The sequence below is a fragment of the Ursus arctos genome, unplaced genomic scaffold (genome assembly GCF_023065955.2).
Source record: "Ursus arctos isolate Adak ecotype North America unplaced genomic scaffold, UrsArc2.0 scaffold_32, whole genome shotgun sequence".
Classification (NCBI taxonomy): Eukaryota; Metazoa; Chordata; class Mammalia; order Carnivora; family Ursidae; genus Ursus; species Ursus arctos.
Window position 1 is genome coordinate 24,176,421 of NW_026623008.1, and position 9,283 is coordinate 24,185,703.

Below are 9,283 nucleotides of genomic sequence, written 5' to 3' on the forward strand. Positions count from 1 at the left end.
CGAGCGCCGTGGTCCCCCCAACCATGGAGTCTCATGAGTCCAGCTCTTTTCCATAATAGCACTGACCACGGCGTGCCCTGTGGACTCATGGCAGAGGCACGTTTAACGAACACCAACTTCAGAACTCACCTGCCAACCGCGGACTGCAGGTGCACCTCCAGAATTTGCTAACATCCTTACAAAAGCCAGCGAATCTTTTAACACTCGCAAAGATAATGATTGCTTAATATAAAAACAGATCAGATCACCCCTGCAGCTGCCGGGAGCACCCCCGAATTCCCTGCTCGATCGCAATTCATCTCTAAAGATAGGGTCTATTTCTTAAGGTCAGAGCGGCGTTAATGTCCCAATATCTCAAGACAGCTTTTCCTTTGGTCACCTCCTTCAGCCCAGGCCTCAGACCCAAGCATGCACAAGATTTATTGTGCATTACCGGTAATTTAAGGACTTTCAAATGCAGTTTTGAATGATTTGCTCTTTCTACCTGAGGGCTGCCTTTAGAGGCGAACCTCCGCCAGGCACAACCCTCACCATGTGAGAGAGTATGGAATTTCTGTCCCACCCCCCACCCCTAGACCAGAAGCCCCATGAGGATCGGTTTGGCTCATCTCTCTGTACCCATATCCAGCACCATGCTGGGCACCAAGTGGGCACCCAGTGTTTGTGGAGGGAATGAATCACACTTGCTTACTTATGGAAATAAGACCAGCGTGATCTGCGCGTTCTCACTCCTCAAGGCCGGAAGCCACCTAAACATCTACTGCATACACAAGGCCAGAAGCCCAGCGAGTGTGAATGTGGGTGGGGCAGATACATTTGTGTCAATTTCCTATTGCTTCTGTAACAAATTACCATAAATCTAGTGGCTTAAAGCAATGCCAGTTCTATCGTCTTCACAGTTGGAGGTCAGAAGTCCAACATGGGTCTTACTGGGGCGAAAATCAAGGTGTTGGCGGGGCCTGCATTTCTTCTGGAGACTCAGTGGAAGAATCCGTTTCCTTGCCTTTTTAGCTTCGAGAGCTGCATTCCTTGGCTTGCGGCCCTTCCTCCGTCATCAAAGCCAGCATCACAGCATCCTGAGATTTCTCTCTCGGTGCTTCTGCCTTCACGAAACACATTGCCTTCTCTCTTAGAAGCACCCTGTGATTACATCGGCCCCACCCTGATAATCCAGGATGGTCTTCCCCCTTTTTAAGATCCTTAATTTATTCACATCTGCAAAATCACTTTGCTCTATCAGGTTATGTTCACAGGTTCTGGGGGTTAGGACCCGATATCTTTGGGTGGCCATTGTTCAGCCTACCTTGCTCCATTGAGCGAGACACTCAATACATGTTTGGCGAATTGCATCATAAGAAAGAGAAGAACTACCGCCCTGGCAGAGAGCCCAGAGCAGGAGAACCTGGGGCTGCAAGAACTGAGAAATTCTGGGCGTGGTATAACCCAGAGCCCCTCCAACGTGGCATCATCCCCACCTGCCCCTGGGCATCGCTGTTGCTCTGTCCCTGGAACACTGGTGACTCCTGACCCCCCGCCTCTTCCAGGCATCAAACTTTTGGTTCATGTTTTCTTTTTTTTTTTTTAAAGATTTTATTTATTTATTTAACAGAGATAGAGACAGCCAGCGAGAGAGGGAACACAGCAGGGGGAATGGGAGAGGAAGAAGCAGGCTCATAGTGGAGGAGCCTGATGTGGGGCTCGATCCCATAACTCTGGGATCACGCCCTGAGCCGAAGGCAGACCCTTAACCGCTGTGCCACCCAGGCGCCCCTGGTTCATGTTTTCTGTCTTGAAGAAACAATTTACAAGTTTGTTCCCATATGATAAAATCTTGATTTCTGTTTATCAATTAATCAAACAGAAGAACAGATTGTTTTGATTAAGCATGAACTTCGGAGTCTAGAAGACCTGGATTCAAACCTGGGTTCTGCCACTTACTAGCTGTAAACAATACTTTTACCTCGGGGAGGAGCCTCGGATATATGTATTGTTTTGTTTGTTTTTGATCTGTAAAATGGGGATAATAACACAACCTCCATTGTAAGGTAGTTGTGACAAATAGAGAAGATAGTGTCAATTGTGGTTTTCGAAGTGTGGTTCCCAGACCAGCTCCTTTGACATTACATGTCAGTTGGACCCACCCCTGACATATTGAATCAGAGACTCTTGGAATGGGGCCCAGCAATCTATGTGGCAACAATCCTTCCAGAAGATTCTAGTGTAGCTCAAGCTTGAAAGTCATATATATAGAAGGCATATAAATATATGCTTTGCTTCTATATATGCCTATATATAATTATATTATATATTGTATAACATACCATATGCTACATATACGCTTAATATATTATATTAATTTATTAATAATATATTATAGGGGCACCCGGGTGGCGCAGTTGTTCAGCGTCTGCCTTCGGCTTAGGGCATGATCCTGGCGTTCCAGGATCAAGCCCCACATCGGGCTCCTCTGCTGGGAGTCTGCTTCTTCCTCTCCCACTCCCCCTGCTTGTGTTCCCTCTCTTGCTGGCTGTCTCTATCTCTGTCGAATAAATAAATAAATCTTTAAAGAAAAAAATTATTAATACATTATATATTATTAATATATTATATCAATATATTATATATTATAAATTATATAATATCTGTTATATACACTATACATTATATATTTATAATATATAATTAATATATATTAATAATTAATACTATATTACAATAATATAACATAGTAAAAATAGTATATACTATATTATAATATAATATATACTAATTTAATACAGTAACAATATTATATAATATATTATAATAATATATTATATTGATATATTAATAAGTTATATATAATTATATGATATAATTATAAAATAAAATATATTATATTATGCATAATGTGCTAGGTATAAGGCATACAATAAGCAGTCAACAGAGGGTTCTCATTATTCTTATCACCAATGTTTACTATTGATAATTCTAGCATATTCTCTTTGAGATGTTGAATTGGATATGTATCTCTTCCCCTTCATATCCTACCAACACTGTACGTGTTAGGAAGGTCTCCTACTGCAACCTATCACCTATACAGCTGCCCTTTAATGAAGTGGTCTTCCTGTCTTTCTTTGCTCACTATTTCTCCAGACAGGTTAAGTCCCCTGGCCAAGCCCTGCCCATACCCACATGCCAGCCGTGCATGCACTGTAAAGACCTTCCCCACCTGTCTGGTCTCCAAGGTACCTCATCTGTGCTTAGGGCTCTCCAGCACGTCTGAACCTCAGATGAGGGCTGACCAGCCCTGAGGCACAGGGGGAGTTTCCTTCTCTAAGCTGGGACCTATGTTTCTCCTTGTCTGGCTGGCTCTGGCAGCTACCCCACCCTGCTGACTCACTCTGCTCAGAGGTTGACCAAAACCCCCAGGCCTTTTTCTCAGGAACTGCCTGAGCTCTGGTGGCTTAGGTCACCCCAGTCCTTGACATGTGCAATTCATTTCTTAAAAATAACATTTACTTTCGAATTACAAGAGTAATACATCCTTGGTGCAGTAATTTAGGAAACAGAAACGAGAAAAAAAATCACTGGTAATGGTCACTTTCGAATGGACTGATTTTCAAAAGTGATCCTATATTTTTGTAATCAAGAAAACCCCCCCAACACTTAAGCAATTTTCATTTCCGGGGGAAGAAAGGGAATTGGAGAAAACAAAACTAATGTACATGGGGTGGGGGGCCCCTGGTGACTCAGTTGGGCAAGTGTCCAACTCCTGATTTCTTCTCGGGTGGTGATCTCAGGGTGGTGTGATTGAGCCCTGCATGGGGCTCCTTGATCAGCGGAGTCTGTTTGAAATTCTGTCTCTCTCTCCCTCTGCCCTGCCCCCCACTGGCACACACATGCTCTTTCTCTAAAATAAATAAATAAACAAATAAATAAAATCTTTTAAAAACTAATGTACATGGGGATAATCATGAATTCTAGCATATATAGATATCTCTGGTCTCATATACAATTCAAACATATGTCAGTGTATAACAATGTAAACTCATCTTCCAGAGACTACCTTGCTAATATTTGGGGTATAGCCTCCAGGACTTCACAGTTAACATCCTGTATGCTGAAACTTAAATTTAGGTCTAGGGGATGCAAATTGGTGCAGCCACTCTGGAAAACTCTACGGAGGTTCCTCAAAAAGTTTAAAATAGAGCTACCCTACGACCCAGCAATTGCATGACTAGGTATTTATCCAAAAGATACAAACATAATGATTTCAAGAGGCACCTGCACCCCAGTGTTTAGAGCAGCAATGTCCACAATAGCCAAACTATGGAAAGAGCCCAGATGACCATCGACAGATGAATGGATAAAGAAGATGTGGTATACATATACAATGGAATATTACTCAGCCATCAAAAAGAATGAACTCTTGTCATTTGCAATGGCATGGACAGAACTAGAGGGTATTATGCTAAGCGAAATAAGTCAGAGAAAGACAAATACCATGATTTCACTTATATGTGGATGAAACAAAACGGATGAACATAAGGAAAGGGAAGGGAAAAAAAAGATGAAAACAGAGGAGGCAAACCATAAGAGACTCTTAATCATAGGAAACAAACTGAGGGTTGCTGGAAGGGAGGTTGGTGTGGGGCTGGGGTAACTGGGTGATGGGCATTAAGGAGGGCGCTTGAATGAATGAGCACTGGGTGTTATATACAACTGATGAATCACTAAATTGTACCCCTGAAACTAGCAATATAGCATATGTTAACTAAATTGAATAAAAATTAAAATTAAAAAAAAAAGAAAAAAAACATTTAAATTTAGGTCTAAACTTAGCACTAGATTTGGAGATAGACCTGGTTCAAATTCTGGTTCCCATATTTATTGGTTGTATTACTTTCAACAATTTATTACATCTCTTGGAGCCTCCGTTTCCTCATCTGTAAAATGGAGGTGATAATATCTATTCCCCAGGATAGTGGTAACATGAAAATGAATGGAAATAAAACACACAGGAAGAGTCTGCGGAGAGCTTAAATTGGGGTTGTTACTATTATTAACCTTTCACCTGGCCACCTGCTGTTCCCGTCCAGATCCAGGTCAGATGCCGCTCTTCTTTCTAGTCTTTCCTGGCAGCTCCCAGACCTCTGGCTCCCTTTATCTTGCTGCTGTCCATCTTTCTGTTATAGCATCAGACACACACTGCTGTGCCCCCTACAACCTGAAGCTCCTCCGGGGGAGAGACTATGTCCATCTTGTTCATTTCTGTGTCCCCCAGGGCAGGGTTCAGCAGGAGACGTGACCCAGAGTGGCTGTCAGAATGCATCAAATGAGAGAATTAGGAGGGGCTTCTAAGAATTTGTTAAGGAATGGATGAATATACACCGGGGAGACAGAATGCGTGAACGGATGAATGCATGAATGAGTCGGGAGCGGCAGGCGTCGCCTCCCAGTCAAACTCCCGTTTCTCGCGGTGGGTGGGGGAGCGAACCCTCTTCTCCCAGGTACGTCTCCTCAGGTAGGGGGCGGGGCTCCTGCCTGGCCCGGGCCCGGGCGGAAACCCCGCCCCTCACAGCGGGAGTGTCGCGGGGGGGGCGGGGCCTTTCGAGGCCGGGGGCGGGGATGGGTGTCAGAGGCGGGGCCGGGGCGGGGCCGGGGCGGGGCCGGGCGGGGCTAGAAGGATCTGGGAGGCCAGCCCCGCCTGGGAGAGAAGGGGCCGGAATCTGTGCACCCACACAGCCAAACCCCACAGTCTGCGGCCCCACCCGAGGCGTGCTCTCTGGAGGGGCCCCAGCCTAGATGACCGAAAAACTGAAACCTCGGATGGGAGGCTGCAGCCTGGCCGAGTCCAGCCCCAGCCATCTCGTTCACTCGCTGTGTGATCTTCGTTGACACAGGTCTCCGTCCCCGCTCCAGTTTCCCCCACCCCGGGGAACCCTTCCCGCTTTGGCATGATTAAGTCTTAAGTCTTTCCCAGGCAACCTCCAAAAAACTCTCCGAAAGCAAAAGCAAAAGCAAAACCTGATACCTGACAGCACTGAAGAGACCTTTAGGAGGAGCAGAGAGCTGAGTCAGACGGAAAAGGCGCCTCCCCCCCCCCCTCCCGCTCCTTCCCTGCCTTCGGTTTCCTTATCTAGAAAACGGCCGGAGGGCAGTAACGCCCACAGGCTGGCAGCGGGGCTGGAGGGGGCTGTTGTACGTAAACCGCTTTGCAAGCGTTGGGAGCGAGTTACTCTCGCTCTCCGAGCCCCGGCCCTTCCTGAGGCCAGCCCCGCACACCGTGGGCTTGTGTGGCAGAGGCAGGGTCAGAGGGCCTCCTGGTACAGTCCTGAGCCCGTTCGAAGGCAGCTCGAGAAGCTAGGCTGGGTCCCTGTGCTGAGGGCCTGCTGGCCTCAGGCCTGCGGGGAAGGGAGTTTTTAGAGAAGGAAACGGTTGTGGTAAGACAGAATGATGGAGCAACTTCACGGGGATGCGGGTGAAAAGCTCCCTGCTCCCGGCGTGTTCCTGTCGTGAACGTGGGGCAGCCACCGCAGTCAGAAAGAACCCGGTGTTCCCCGAGCGCTTCATAGAGCTGCAGCAAGCCTTAGCTTGAGGAGCCTCGGGCCAGCCACTTGGGCCTCAGAACCTTCCTCTGCTCAGAGCAGTTTCCCAGGGTCACGCAGAGGCTGGCCCACCACCCAAGCCTCTCTTCTGCTCCTCCAAAGGACGGCCCTTGGGAAATAGCCTAGGGAGTTAGCTCCCGGCTTGCCGGGTGTCATGGGAGGTTTCCCCTCGCTGGACCCCAGTATTGGGTGAGAGGGAGTTGTACCTGGCTCTCCTGTGTTGTGATCTTGAACCCAAGATCCTATGGCCTATGTATTTTGGAAACTCTGGGGTTGGGGACAGAAGAAAGGCCCGTGGACAGATGAAAGGACACCCAGGATAGCTGGAGGACTTGGTCACTATTCACTGAAAGCTCTGAGAAGACCAACCTTCCTGTGTTTCTCCTTCCTCATTGGCAAAATGGGGACCTTTTAGGCCTCTCGTTCCTTTTCTGTAAAACAGGAGGGGGATGGGCTCCAAGGGTCTCAGGTCCTGTGATTCTGCTTCCTAGCTGTGACCCTTGGCAAGCCACTTCACCCCTCCATCTTAGAAACGTTTTAGTCTCCCCATCTGCCCAATGGGCATTGTGCCCCTCCCCACTTCTCAGGGTTACTGAGTTCAAATGGGGTGAACAGGAAGAAAGCGGACACTGATACAGGCACAGCCCAGCTTCATGTCCCCCCGCTTCCTGAGGATTCTGGGGTGTGCTGTTCCCATGGTGCTGGCTGGAAGTGATCTTGGGAATCCATCCCCCTGAAGTTCCTCTGAAAGGGCTTTAATGGCTCTCTATTGCCCCAACGGGATCAAGGACCATTCAAAACCCTCTCCCACTCATACCTGATTCTCCTCACTCTCCAGGATATACCAATAACATTGTCAAACAAACCTTCTTCCCCCAGCCTTTTGTTCATGATTTCAGGGTCCCAGCTGTACTTGTCATCAAGATCTGCTCGTCCTCCAACAGTTCTCAAGATTAGAGAAGGCTAGCCCCACATACCCAGCAGCTGAAGCCTGGAACCTGGGGGTTGTCCTGAACTCCTTTTCCTCACCACCCCCATTTATACTAGCCCACCTCATGAAGTTTCTGTTCTCTGGGAGTCCATCCTCTGTGTCTCTCATAGGTACCCCAGGACCTTGTGGGACATGTGAGGACATTACTGAATAGCCTCACACCTTCGCTATGCTGGGCCCTGTGCTGACCCTGGGGGCACAGAGGTGGGTTAGTATTGATCCTTAGGGGCCCCAGGCCAGTGGGGGAGAGGGTCACGTAACCACTCCCCTGGACTTGCCTATTCAATCACTTGACATTTTAAGCCCCCACACAGTAGAATGTAGTAAGACCTACAAACATGGGTCCGAGAGAACTGCCTGAGTGACCATGGGGAAGCCTTCTCCCCCTCTGGGCCTCTGCTTTGCCATCTGCATAATGGTGTGGAATGGATTCAAAGAAAGGATGGGTGGGGGCTTTTCCAGTTCCAACAACCTTGGAAGCAATGCTTCTCCAAGCCAGGGAGCAGGAGGAGGAGGGAGGGAGACCTAGATACAGTTGCTCAGACGCCCCCTGACTCAGGACGAGGAGGTCCCAGTCCCAACGGGCAGTTCCTTGGAAGTCCCACTCTCTTGCCCTCGCCTCTCCTCCCAAGGCGGTGTAAAGCCTTGGTAAAGCCTTGCCTCCAACAGAGAAGCGGCTGGTTAGCTCCTTCCCAAGCCCCGCTGGGACATCTGACTGGCCCACAGCCTAACCTGGCTGGTGACTGGCTGCTTCTCTCCCGCTGGCACGGGGCTGGAGTCCAGGCTGGGAATGGAGGGCCCCGGATCTCTCCTGCTGCAGCAAGAGTTTGTGAGTCGGACAGACCTGGGTTCAAACCCAGCCGGGCCACGTTTGAGCTGTGGCGCTGTGATAGTTCATGTCATGTGTCAGCCTGACCGGCTCACAGGGGACTCAGACTTGGACCTGCGCTGAGTGAATACAGAGGCTTTGGGCAGTTTCCTGGCCCACTCGGAGCCTCTATTTTGAAATTTGTAAGAAATGGAAATCATAATTCCTTGCACAAGTACCACTCCCTCCTTTAGAATTCCCATTATTTATGGAAAAGAGCCCCGAATCTTCTTTGCAAGCATTTCCCCGTTCTTCTCCACCCTGTTCCCTTTCCAGCCCCCATGCCTTTGCACCAGCTGCTTCCTCGCTGCGAGGCGCATGCCTAGGCTTGTCTTTTGTCTAGCTGGTCTCTCACGCATCCCTCAGGGGCCATCTCGGAGGAGAGCTCTTAGAGCCTTCCCGGACTCCCTTAGGAGTCGTCTCGCAGTGCCTGGCACAGCCCTTGGCTGTCACATTATTCATGCCATGCTGGGGTTGTGGGGCTGCGTGTCTGTCTCCCCAGACTGCGAGCTCCTCATCTCTGTACAGAAGTGGGGGATGGTTTCCCTTTCGTCGTGTTGTTTCAGCATTTTTTCAGTTTATGAAGTACTTTCTCAGATGCACGATTTCACTTAAACTCACAGCAACATGGGGAAGGAGGCAGAGCCAGGATTAAAAGCCCCCAGTTCATCCCCAGACCGGGCTTTTTCAGAAAGGAGAACTCGGATGCAGGGGGAGCAGGGGTTGGTTCTTTGGCTTCTGAGGCCTACAGCTCAGCAGGGGCTGGAAAGGCAAGGCCAGGTTGGGTTGGGGAGGGTGGGCCCCAGGCTAGCAGAGGGTGTAAGGGCAGATGGA